Below are 12,476 nucleotides of genomic sequence, written 5' to 3'. Positions count from 1 at the left end.
AGTCCTTTGATGCTATAGCCAGGGCAGGGCCCTTCTTTAACTCCTCCTGTCTGCTTCTTAGGCCCCAGGGAGGGTGGCAGGCTCCCTGAGGTTCACCTGAACCTCCTCTGTGAGGCAGAGCTGCCTGGGGTCCCCCTTGCCCACCTGGCCTCCTGGGGTGATAGCTCTGGCTGGCTCGCCCATGGCTTCCCTCCCCTACATTACAACTTGCCATATTTTGCGGCCTGAGGGCTGAGTATTCCAACAGGCAAGAGCAGGGATGGGACTGCCCACCCCGTTCCAGTCGTGTCTCTTATTATCCACACCCTGGAAAACTTAATTAAATCAATGCTTAGTGTATAATTTCAACTAATTTGGAAGTCGGGGTAAATCAAACTGAAGGGGGCCAGCCCCTCCACACCTGTGGGTATTTCTCATCAGGTGGAATGAGACTGAGAAAATAAGACACAGAGACAAAGTATAGAGAAACAACAGTGGGCCCAGGGAACCGGCGCTCAGCATATGGAGGACCTGCACTGGCCCCGGTCTGTCCAGTCTCTGAGTTCCCTTAGTATTTACTATTTTCACTATCTCCGCAAGGGGAATGCCACAGGAGAATAGGGTGAGTGGTGAGAAAGTCAGCAGGAAAACGTGAGCAAAGGAATCTGTCACAAATAAGTTCAAAGGAAGGTGCTGTGCCCAGATGTGCACATAGGCCAGATTTATGCTTCTCTCCACCCAAACATCTCAGTGTAGCAAAGAGTAATAGAGGGGCATTGCTGCCAGCATATCTTGCCTGCAGCCACAGGGTGGTTGGTGGGAACATTCTGTTCCCAGGGACATGCAGGAGATGGAGGCATTCCTTTTACTAATCCTCCTCAGCAAAGGAAACCTTGGACAATACCCAGGTATTGGGGGAACCTGCCTCCAATATTTCAATATAGGTTCTTTCTATTTTCCCTAAGCTGGTCTGAGAAATAAGAGTGCAAAGAAAGGAATTTTACAGCCGGGCCACCGGGGGTGACATCACATATTGGTAGGTCCATGATGCCCCCCTGAGCCACAAAACCAGCAAGTTTTTATTAGGGATTTTAAAAGGGGAGGGGTGTATGAACAGGGAGTAGGTCACAAAGATCACATGCTTCAAAGGGCAAAAGGCAGAGCAAAGATGACATGCTTCTGAGGAAACAGGACCAGAGCAAAATCAGAAACTCCTGATAAGGGTCTATGTTCAGCGGTGCATGTATTGTCTTGATAAACATCTTAACAGAAAACAGGGTTCAGAGCAAAGAACCGGCCTGACCTCAAATTTACCAGGACTGGGGTTTCCCAATCCTAGTAAGCCTGAGGGTACTGCAGGAGACCAGGGCGTATTTCAGTCCTTATCTCAACCACATAGGACAGACACTCCCAGAGCGGCCATTTATAGACCTCCCCCCAAGAATGCAATTCTTTCCCTAGGGTCTTAATATTATATTCCTTGCTAGGAAAAGAATTTAGCAGTATCTCTCCTACTTGCACGTCCATTTATAGGCTCTCTGCAAGAAGAAAAATATGGCTTTTTGCCCAACCCCTCAGGCAGTCAGACCTTATGGTTGTCTTCCCTTGTTCCCTAAAATCACTGTTATTCTGTTCATTTTCAAGGTGCACTGATTTCATATTGTTCAAACACATGTGAACATGTTTTACAATCAATTTGTCCAATAGTGGTCCTGAGGTGACGTATATCCTCAGCTTACAAAGATAACAGGATTAAGAGATTAAAGTAAGACAGGTGTAAGAAATTATAAAAGTATTAATTTTGGAAACTGATAAATGTCCAAGAAATCTTCACAATTTATGTTTCCTGATGCAGGACCAGCTGGTCCCTCCGTTCAGGGTCCCTCACTTCCCACAACAGCCAGGCTTTCTTGGGCAGAGTTTCCTGTGGCTCTCCACAGTGCATTGAGCCCCTGGTTAATCGAGAATGGAGAATGGCAATGACTTTTACCAAGCATACTGCCTGCAAACATATTGTTAACAAGGTACATCCTGCACAGCCCTAGATCCCTTAAACCTTACAGCACAGGGTTGGGGCTAAAGTTACAGATTAACAGCATCTCAAGGCAAAACAATTTTTCTTAGTACAGATCAAAATGGAGTTTCTTATGTCTTCCTTTTCTACATAGACACAGTGACAGTCTGATCTCTCTTTTCCTTACATATCCCCCCCTTTTCTTTTTGACAAAACCACCATCGTCATTATGGCCCATTCTTGCTGGTTGCTGTCTCTTTGGAGCTGCTGGATACACCGGTAGACTAACAACAGACAGAACAGGCATACAAGGATTAATATGAAATTTACAATAGTGAAACTTCTGATGGTTTTAACCCAAGTGACTGGCTTAAGATCTGTGAGGCTATCAGCAGCTTTCACGATTGTCTCCGTTCCTGGCACCAAATTTAAATGGGCTTTTGATGCCTCAAAAATTTTTTCTTGGCTGGGCACGGTGGCTCACGACTGTAATCCCAGCACTTTGGGAAGCCAAGGTGGGCAGATCACAAGGTCAGGAGATCGAGACCATCCTGGCTAACATGGTGAAACTCCATCTCTATTAAAAACCCAAAAAAAAATTAGCCAGGCATGGTGGTGGGCTCCTGTAGTCCCAGCTACTTGGGAGGCTGAGGCAGGAGAATGGTGTGAACCCAGGAGGCAGAACTTGCAGTGAGCTGAGATCACGCCACTGCACTCCAGCCTGGGCGACAGAGCGAGACTCTGTCTCAAAGAAAAAAAAATTCTTTTAATTTTGAAATGTCTAAAGTAAGATTATCTTCTCTTCCTTGTAGATGGCATCTAACCATGTCCCAGTGATGCTCAGACTCATTATAGGCTTGTGGTGTAACACAAAAATCTGATGTATTCCAGTCACATTGTAACTGAAATAGATATTCCAAGCTCATGAGCCTCTCCCATCCAAATGACAGTTTGTCTAAGATCATTAATTTGGTTTGCCAATTTTTGATCTATTTGGATCTGAGAATTCCACAATTTTGAGGAATTCTTTTGCCAATCATTTACGTATTCTGCAGTTTGAACAGAGGAGTGTAAAGCAATTCCAGCAGCCGCAGCAGTAGCTGTGACTGCAATAAGGCCCATAATCACTGCCATCAAAGTAAAAATGAATCTTTTGGATCTAGTTAGAATTCCTTTTAATACTTCCATTAAAATATGGATGGATAGTGAAGCCTCCCATGGTCGGTCCATGGACACAAGGATCCACACACCCTCTCTTGCTCTTACTAGTAGAATACAGTGCTGCCAATTAAAAGTCAAATCAATGCAAGTAAACATTCCACAATTTTCACAGATTATAGTTTGGGAATCAGGTTTAATAACTATGTTTTTCCTACAACTAGCAATATAAGGGGGTTTTACACAATTTTGCAAAGGAATTGTCAGACTGGAATTTAGGTTGATAGTATAATATGACTTACGATCTCTTGTTCCTATAGCTTGATTTCCAGAACAAATTCTAATGTGGTGTGAGGCCACAGTAAGCTTCCTAATTCTGGATGTTCAGGACCAGTAACAGGACTAACTTTGGTCAAGGTGATGAAATTCCCTTTTCACCCCATTTCCTTGGACAGAGTGATTCTAACCTTCTATAAACCTGGTCCAGCCTTTCAGTTAAATCACCGTCATAGGCTGGATTAATGGGCCAGATGGATGGGGCCTGTGGACATGAATGAGTCTGGCCTGTACAGTTATGATATAATTGGCCTCAAGGGGCCCAGTCTATCATAGTTCAAAATTCATTGTTTTGTACTACACCGCAGTATCAGCCACACATTCTCCACAAACTAAGACTTCTGGGCTTTTTGATTCTTTGGGAATTTCCTTGGGGCAAGCCTTCCCCTTAGGCCTAGATTGTAATGATCTTTGATAAGAAGGGTCCTGTAAATTATTTATCTGTGACATTCCACTTACCATGTGATAAGTAAATCTACTGGTAGCACTGACTGTAGGTACTTCTACCAACCAATTTTGGGTTGTAGGCATTAAGCATCCTGGTGCCTTCCCTAGGCAAATGAGGATAAGGATACCCAATGGAAATATTCATCATCATTCCTTCTTCAGGTTGGGCAGGGCAACAGTCATCTGTGGGGCCAGGCACCCATGCACTATTATTAACATCTACTTCAATAGGATTATCCATCTATGTAACTGCCCGAATTAAGGGTGGGAAAGGCACATAGGCCCAGTAAGTATAATTAGCTGCAGCTGCTCCTGCAGACTTGGGAAGACTTACCACCGTTGATACAATCATCAAAGCTGCAAGCAGCATATTCTCTGGAGTTGGTGTCACCTTTGTATTCTCTAGGTTTTTTTTTTTTAGCTAACTGTGTCAGCTTCTTTAATTGTGCCCATATTGGCAACTCTGCTTCCTTGATGGAAGGCAACTTTTTCTGTTCTTCTGATATCACCATTTTGTTTACCTGGCGAGTCGATTGGGGTGTCTCCATCTCCACACTTTTCTTTGCATCTCCAGTGAGTTCATTGTAGAACTTTAAATGTCTAGTGGGTATCCAAACAGGAAGCTGATTTTCTCCTGGTGAAACACAAGCAAAACCTCTCCCCCATGTTATCACCTTCCCCATTTCCCATGTTTTATTTTTATTATCTTTCCACCAAATCCGTTTTCCTTCATGTGGGCTGTTCCTTTTACCAGTAAGATGTTGTTCTGCAGAGCTAGTGGTCTGATTTCTATAAATGTTTAAAACATTTAAAGTATAGAGTGCTAGATTAAGTTGCACCTGGGGAGTGTTATACTCCTTACTGTCTTTTCCTTTTTTTTGTTTAACTAATTGAGCTTTGAGTGTTCTATTAGTTCTTTCAATTACGGCCTGTCCTTGGGAATTATAGAGAATTCCTATTGTATGTGTAATTTTCCACTGATTTAAGAATTTTTGAAATGCTTTACTACAGTAACCTGGCCCATTGTCTGTTTTAACTTTTTCTGGAACTCCCATGACAGGAAAACAAGATAATGAATGTCTTTTAACATGGGAAGTACTTTCTCCTGTCTGGCAGGTTGCCCATATGAAATGTGAATAAGTATCAACTGTCACATGGACAAATGACAATTTTCCAAATGAAGGTACGTGCATGACATCCATTTGCCATAACACATTAGGACATAGACCTCTGGGATTAACTCCTGCCTCCTGAGTGGCCAGGTGTAGAATCTGACACTGGGTGCAATGTTGTACAATATTTTTTGTCTGTTTCCATGTGATATCAAATTTATTTTTTAATCCTATTGCATTTACATGAGTCAAGGCTTGAAGTTCTTGTGCTTCCATGAATGCAGATGATACTAGCAAGTCAGCTTGTTCATTTGCTTTAGTTAAAGGCCCTGGTAAATTAGTGTGTGCTCGAATATGAGTAATATAAAATGGGAAATTTCTTTTTCTTACATTTTGTTGTAACAAATTAAACAGCTGGTTTAACTGATCATCCATAATGTATTTGATTAGGGCTCTCTCAATATCCTTTGTAGCCTGTACTACATATGCAGAATCTGATACAATGTTAATAGACTGATTAAAATCTTGTTAACACTGTAATGACGGCAACCAACTCTGCTCTTTGAGTCAAGTGATATTGAGTTTTGATGACTCATTCTTTTGGCCCGGTGTAAGCCACTTTTCCATTGCTGGAACCATCAGTAAACACTGCCAGAGCATTTTTTAAAGGCTTATGTTTGGTAACTAGGTAAAATCCAAGTAGTCAATTTTAAAAACTGGAAGATTTTGGTTTTTGGGTAACGATTGTCAATAATTCCCACAAAATCGGCAAGACCAATCTGCCATGCACCAGAATTGATAAAGGCTTGTCTAACCTGTTGCTTGTTGAAAGGAACAGTGATTTTATCTGGGTCATTTCCACACAATGTTATTATTCATAATCTTCCCTGACCAATTAATGTAGCCATTTGATCCAAGTACAATGTAAAAGTCTTAATCGTACTGTGAGGAAGGAAGGACCACTCCACAAGATCTGTGTTTTGAACAATGATGCCTGTTAGAGAATGTGCAGTAGCAAAAATCAAAATTGGAGTGGGGCCAAGTGATCTATTTACTTGTGCTGACCGAATTTTTTCTTCAATTAATTTAATTTCTTTAGTTGCCTCTGGAGTTAATGTTCTTTCACTATTTAATTCCGAGTCCCCTCTTAAGAAAGAGAACAAATTTGACATGGCATAAGTAGGAATGCCTAGAGTTGGCCAAATCCAATTAATATCTCCGAATCCATTACTCCTAGCAACTTTTGAAACTCATTTAATGCTTTTAATGTGTCTTTTCTTATTTCTATTTTTTGTGGTTTAATTTTCCTTTCCTCTACCTGCATTCCCAAGTAATGGAAAGGAGTAGAGGTTTGAATCTTATCAGATGCTATTGTCAGTCCCCCGTTGGCAACCTCTGTCTGCAGAAATGTGTAATGGTCAATTAATTTGTCTCTCGTTTCTGCAGCACACAAAATATCAACATAATGAATGATATAACAGTCTGAAAACTTGTCTCTAACTGGTTGCAGAGCTTGAGCTGACAAATAGTTGAACTATTAAGCATTCCCAGAGGCAATAGTTTCCACTGAAACCTGGTGGCTGGTTCTTTATTATTTAGGCTGGTGTAGTAAAAGCAAATTTTTCAAAATCCTGTTTTGCCAGAGGAATGGTAAAAAAGCAATCCTTCAGATCAATTATAATTAAAGGGGACCATGGCTGGAGAGGGCAACCAGGGTGGGAGAGCCCCCATGGGTTGAATTACGGTATTAATAGCTCAGTTAGCATACGCCATCTGCCGGATTTTTTCTGAATTACAAACAGGAGAATTCCAAGGCGAAAATGAAGGCTCAATGTCCTTTTTCTAATTGTTTCTTTGCTAATAAGTGTAAAGCCTCCAGTTTTTGTTTTGGAAGTGGCTACCGATTTACCATACAGTTTTTTTCCCCCAAGTTAATGGAATGGGTTTTGGAGGCTCTACAATGACCGCTCCTAAAAAGGATGCCCTATTCCTTTTCTTTTTTGATTTTTTTCAGCCTCAATTGGGACTTTAATGCTGTCTTCATTCTTTCCTAGTCCCTTTTTAGGGAGCTATCCCATTTTAGTCATGATTTTTTGATTCCTGGGGCTGTATAGGGAGGCTGGGATAGTAATCTCTGCATGCCATTGTTGTAACAAGTCTCGGCCCCATAAATTGATTGGAAGAGAAGTGATCATAGGCTGAACCGTACTTTCTTGATTATCAGATCCTAGACAATGTAAAATCATGGCACTTTGATACACTTCTGAGGTGGTGCCTATGCCGATGATAGAAACATCAGCCTGGGTATCCACTAATCCTTCAAACTCTTTCCCTGAATAGTGACTGTACACACGGGTCTATCCTCTGAGACCTGATTAGCCCAATAAGCGGCTTTTCCTGCAGGGTTGGTACTTCCAAACCCTCCTGTTCTTTCCGTTTTGTTTTCCCCAATTTTAACATAAGGGAAAAGCAGTAATTGAGCAATTCTATCAGCTGGATTGGCACTCCAGGGAACAGTGGAGCTGATCACTAACTGAATTCCCCCTTTATAATCTGAATAAATTACCCCAGTATGAATTTGGACTCCCTTCAAATTTAGACTTGGATCTCCCTAAAATAAGGCCTACCCTCCCTTCTGGCAGCGGGCCATATACCCCTCTAGGAATCTTTTGTGGGGGCTTTCCAGGGAGTAAAGAGACCATTTGGGTGGAACATAAATCTACTGCGGTGCTGCCTGCTGTGGCGCGGGACAGCTGTTGGATTGTTGTAATTGGCTGATTCCCTGAAGTGGTGGTATTTTCTGTAGGGGTTGTTGTCCTTGAAAACCCTGAGGAACAAACAGTTGAACTGGGAATGCCCCAGTTTGTTGGGGGGCCTGAGGCTGGCCCCTCTTCCTGTTTCCCGACAATGGTTGCCCATCTTTATCAAATTTAGAATGGCATTGATTGGCCCAATGTTTTCCTTTTCCACATTTTGGACACAGGCCAGATGGCTTTTTATTTTTTGCTGTAATAGCTTGATTTATTATATTCTGTTTATTTAAGACTGGGCAACTCCTTTTCAGATGACCGATTTGACCACAATTATAACATTTTTTCCCAAATGTTCTAACTTGTCCTCCTAGAGTGAGCCCCCTCATTGCTTGAGCCATTAGCATTGCCTTATGCATAGCTCCTCCAATCCCATCACAAGCCTTCACATATTCTGTAATTACATCAACTCCTGCTGGAACTTTTCCTTTTAATGGCTTTATGGCCGACTGACATTCTGGATTTGCATTTTCATAGGCCATTAATTCTACAATAACTTTTCGGGCATTGTCATCTGTAATAGACTTTTGAGCAGCATCTTGTAATCTTGCCACAAAGTCAGGATATGGCTCTTTAGAGCCTTGTCTAATTGAATTAATAGGGAAAGCTGTTTCTGGGTCCTGAATTTTTCCCCAGGCCCTGAGGCAAATAGCCCTTACTTGTTCAATAGCCTCATTCTGCATCACTGATTGTTGGTTAATGGTGCTCCAATTTGGACCTGTTCCTAACAATTGGTCTGCGTCTATATTAACAGTGGGCTTAGTAGCCTGATTTTTTCGTACCTGTTCTTGTACTCCATCAATCCACCAGGTTTTAAACTGTAGATACTGAGAGGATGAAAGGGAAGATTTGGCCAAAATTTCCCAGTCATAAGGAGTAAGTCTATTTCCATGAGCAATGGAATCTAATAATGTTCTTATATAAGGGGAGTTGGATCCATATTGTTTAACTCCTTCCTTTATATCTTTTAACATTTTCATGGTGAAAGGTTCACATCTAGTCTCAGCTCGGGCAGGCGCTCCTGCTTGAGTCTCTTCCCCGGCCTGTACCAGTTGTAAAATTACCAGGAACCGCCATGCCTCAAGATCGCCCTGTTTTCTGGCTTCATCAATGACTGCATGCAGTGCACCACCCTGTCCACTACGTGATGCTGTAGGATTAAGTCTCACAGTGGGCGGCTGAGGATACAGCGCCGCGTCCTGTGTTGCTGGTGAATTAGACGCCACCGCTGTGGGTTGCTGGTATGGTGCCGTGCTATTTGGCACAGGACACACCGCTTGAGGTCTGTATTGAACCTCTGAAGGAGGCCGATACTGAAGCTCGGTTGGCAGCCGGTATTGATAAACTACCAGCGGTTTGGTCTTATTTTCTACTGGCTGATATTGTGGATACTGTATCTGAGTTGGCATTGCCGGGATAGAGACTCTATCCCTTTCTACTTGATTTTCTCTTGGGGTTTGTGCTTGTCTAACCTGCGTTTGAGGTTGTAATGTTACAGGCATCTGAACCGCGGGAGGAGTTGATGGCGATCGTGATTTAGGCTCTGATGGCCCCAATGATTCTGGACCTCCTTCCCCCAATTTTGATGATTCAGGATATATTATCTCCTGTAATTGACTGTAGTCAACATTTTGCGTTGACTGAGCCATTACAGACTCTGCTACATATTTACAATGTGAACTTTACGTTCCTTGCTGGGATTCTGTCCCTGCCTCTTCTTCACAATCTGTTACACAGCTTTTAGGGGCATCAGAAACTGAAACACTATCTTCTCCTGTTTGAAATGGTTCTAAAGTTGCTTTAATAATGGCCCAATCATTCCATACTGTAAGTGGGATGATTTTACCTTCCCTATTTGCTTGTTTTAATTCTTTGCCAATTTTTTCCCAATCTTTTAGATCTAAAGTTCCCTGTTCTGGAAACCATGGGCAGAATTGTTCTATAGTTTGAAATAGCGTAATTAGATTTTCTGTAGAAGCTCTAACTCCCCCTCTTCTTAAAAGGATTTTAATAAGGCTGAGATAAGAGGCGTATTTACTTTCAGTTTGCCCCATTGTTACCCTGGGTTCCTCTAAGCACACAAGCTTACCGCAAGGCTGACCGTGGACGTACTTGGGACTCTCTCGTCGACTTGTCCTCAATGACCACGCTGTAGAGTACCTTCACCCTAGAGAAAGGCACCCACATTGGCCAGCCCCTCCACACCTGTGGCTATTTCTCGTCAGGAGGGATGAGAGACTGAGGAAAGAAAGAAGACAGAGACAAAGTATAGAGAAAGAACAGTGGGCCCAGTGGACCAGCGCTCAGCGTACGGAGGATGTGCACCGGCCATGGTCTCTGAGTTCCCTTGGTATTTACAGATTACTATTTTCACTATCTCAGCAAGGGGAATGTGGCGGGAGAACAGGGCAATAGTGGGGAGAAGGTCAGCAGGAAAACATGTGAACAAAGGAATCTGTGTCACAAGTTCAAGGGGAGGTTCTGTGCCCAGATGTGCACATAGGCCAGATTTATGCTTCTCTCCACCCAAACATCTCAGTGTAGCAAAGAGTAACAGAGCAGCATTGCCGCCAGCATATCTCACCTCCAGCCACAGGGTGGTTTTCTCCTCTCAGAATAGAAGGAATGTAGTATCAGGTTTTACACCAAGACATTCCATCCCCAAGGACATGCAGGAGATGGAGGCCTTCCTCTTATCTCAACTGCAAGAGGCCTTCCCCTTTTACCAATCCTCCTCAGCACAGACCCTTTACGGGTGTCTGGCTGGGGGACGGTCAGGTCTTTCCCTTCCCACGAGGCCGTATCTCAGGCTGTCTCAGCGGGGGGAAACCTTGGACAATACCCAGGCTTTCTCGGGCAGAGGTCCCTGTGGCTTTCCGCAGTGCATCGTGCCCCTGATTAATGGACAATGGAGAATGGCGATGACTTTTACCAAGCATACTGCCTGTAAAGACATTGTTAACAAGGCACATCCTGTACAGCCCTTGATCCCTTAAACCTTGATTCCATACAGCACATGTTTCTTTGAGCACAGGGTTGGGGCTAAAGTTACAGGTTAACAGCAGGTCAAGGCAAAATAATTTTTCTTAGTACAGCTCAAAATGGAGTTTTTGTCTTCCTTTTCTACATGGACACAGTAACAGTGTGATCTCTCTTTCTTTTCCCTACACAAACAGCCGCGTGGCCCAGCCAGCTCCATCCCCTTGGCAAAGTCCCGCTGGGTCCCGGGTACTGGGGTCCTGCCCTGTTCGGCTGTGGTGAAAACGTCTCCTTCTCTCAGGGTCCCCAGAGAAAACCCCTGCTCTCTCCACTCTGCAGCCTCAATTACAAAGACGAACACACATACGCCCCACAGATGTGCACACACACACACATACACACACATGCATGCACACACACAGCAGGAGCTGCGGGAGGAAGCCAGGCAGCCAGCGGGGACCCGGGAGGGTGGAAACACCACAAGAACCAGGGGCTGGTTTTCTTTTATTGCATTAAATAGTGAGGCAGACAGTAGGAGAAATACACAAGGAAAGGCCAGGTGCCCCGAACCCAAGTCCAGCGCCTGAAATCCTGCCATTCATTTCCAAGTCTCTCGTGGGCCCTCTCCCTCCTTCTCTCTGCTCCTCTTTGGGGCACACCTGTGCTCTATGGTCTGCATGGAGGGGACCCTACCCTGAAGGGGTGGCCTGCCCCTCCACACCTCTGGGTGTTTCTCCTCAGGTGGAATGAGAGACTTTACTTTTAGTTTGCCCCATTGTTACCCTGGCTTCTTCCGAGCGCCCAAGCTTACCACAAGGCTCAGTAGACGTACTCGGGAATCTCTCGTTGACTTGTCCTCAATGACCACACTCGAGCGTCCCTTCACCCTAGAGAAAGCACCCACGTTGGGCACCAGATGAAGGAGTGGCCTGCGCCTCCACAGCTGTGGGCATTTCTCCTCAGGTGGAACGAGAGACTTGAGAAAAGAAAGACACAGAGACAAAGTATAGAGAAAGAAAAGTGGGCCCAGGGGACCGGCGCTCAGCATATGGGGGACCCGCGCCGCACCGGTCTCTGAGTTCCCTCAGTATTTATTGATCATTATCTCTACCATCTCGGAGAGGGGGATGTGGCAGGACAATAGAGTAATAGTGGGGAGAGGGCCAGCAGGAAAACATGTGAACAACTGTCTCTGCATCATAAACAAGGTAAAGAAAAAAGTGCTGTGCTTTGATGTGCATATACATAAACATCTCAATGCCTTAAAGAGCAGTATTGCCACCAGCATGTCCCACCTCCAGCCCTAAGGCAGTTTTCTCCTATCTCAGTAGATGGAATATACAATTGGGTTTTACACCGAGACATTCCTTTGCCCAGGGACGATCAGGAGACAGATGCCTTCCTCTTATCTCAACTGCAAAGAGGCCTTCCTTCCTCTTATACTAATCCTCCTCAGCACAGACCCTAGGTGTCGGGCCAGGGGACGGTCAGGTCTTTCCCTTCCCATGAGGCCATATTTCAGACTGTCACATGGGGAGAAACCTTGGACAATACCTGGCTTTCCTAGGCAGAGGTCCCTGCGGCCTTCCGCAGTGTTTTGTGTCCCTGCTTACTTGAGATTAGGGAGTGGTGATGACTTTT

General features: G+C 44.1%; 1 long non-coding RNA gene across 5 annotated transcripts; it reads right to left on the bottom strand.

Annotated features, from left to right (window-relative positions):
- Positions 1-910: 910 nt before the first annotated feature.
- Positions 911-11,906, bottom strand: LOC129138548 (uncharacterized). Of its 5 annotated transcripts, none has more exons than XR_008541875.1 (4): positions 11,647-11,906; positions 9,946-10,094; positions 4,456-4,568; positions 911-1,931 (listed from the first exon to the last, which is right to left on the bottom strand). It is a non-coding gene; the product is annotated as an uncharacterized LOC129138548 (long non-coding RNA). The 5 variants fall into 5 exon arrangements; XR_010155910.1 differs by having other exon boundaries at positions 911-2,277; positions 4,456-4,534; XR_010155911.1 differs by having other exon boundaries at positions 9,969-10,094.
- Positions 11,907-12,476: the final 570 nt, after the last annotated feature.

This window comes from Pan troglodytes, chromosome 23 (genome assembly GCF_028858775.2).
Source record: "Pan troglodytes isolate AG18354 chromosome 23, NHGRI_mPanTro3-v2.0_pri, whole genome shotgun sequence".
In the NCBI taxonomy this organism is placed as follows: Eukaryota; Metazoa; Chordata; class Mammalia; order Primates; family Hominidae; genus Pan; species Pan troglodytes.
This window is presented reverse-complemented; position numbering and strand designations above follow the sequence as displayed.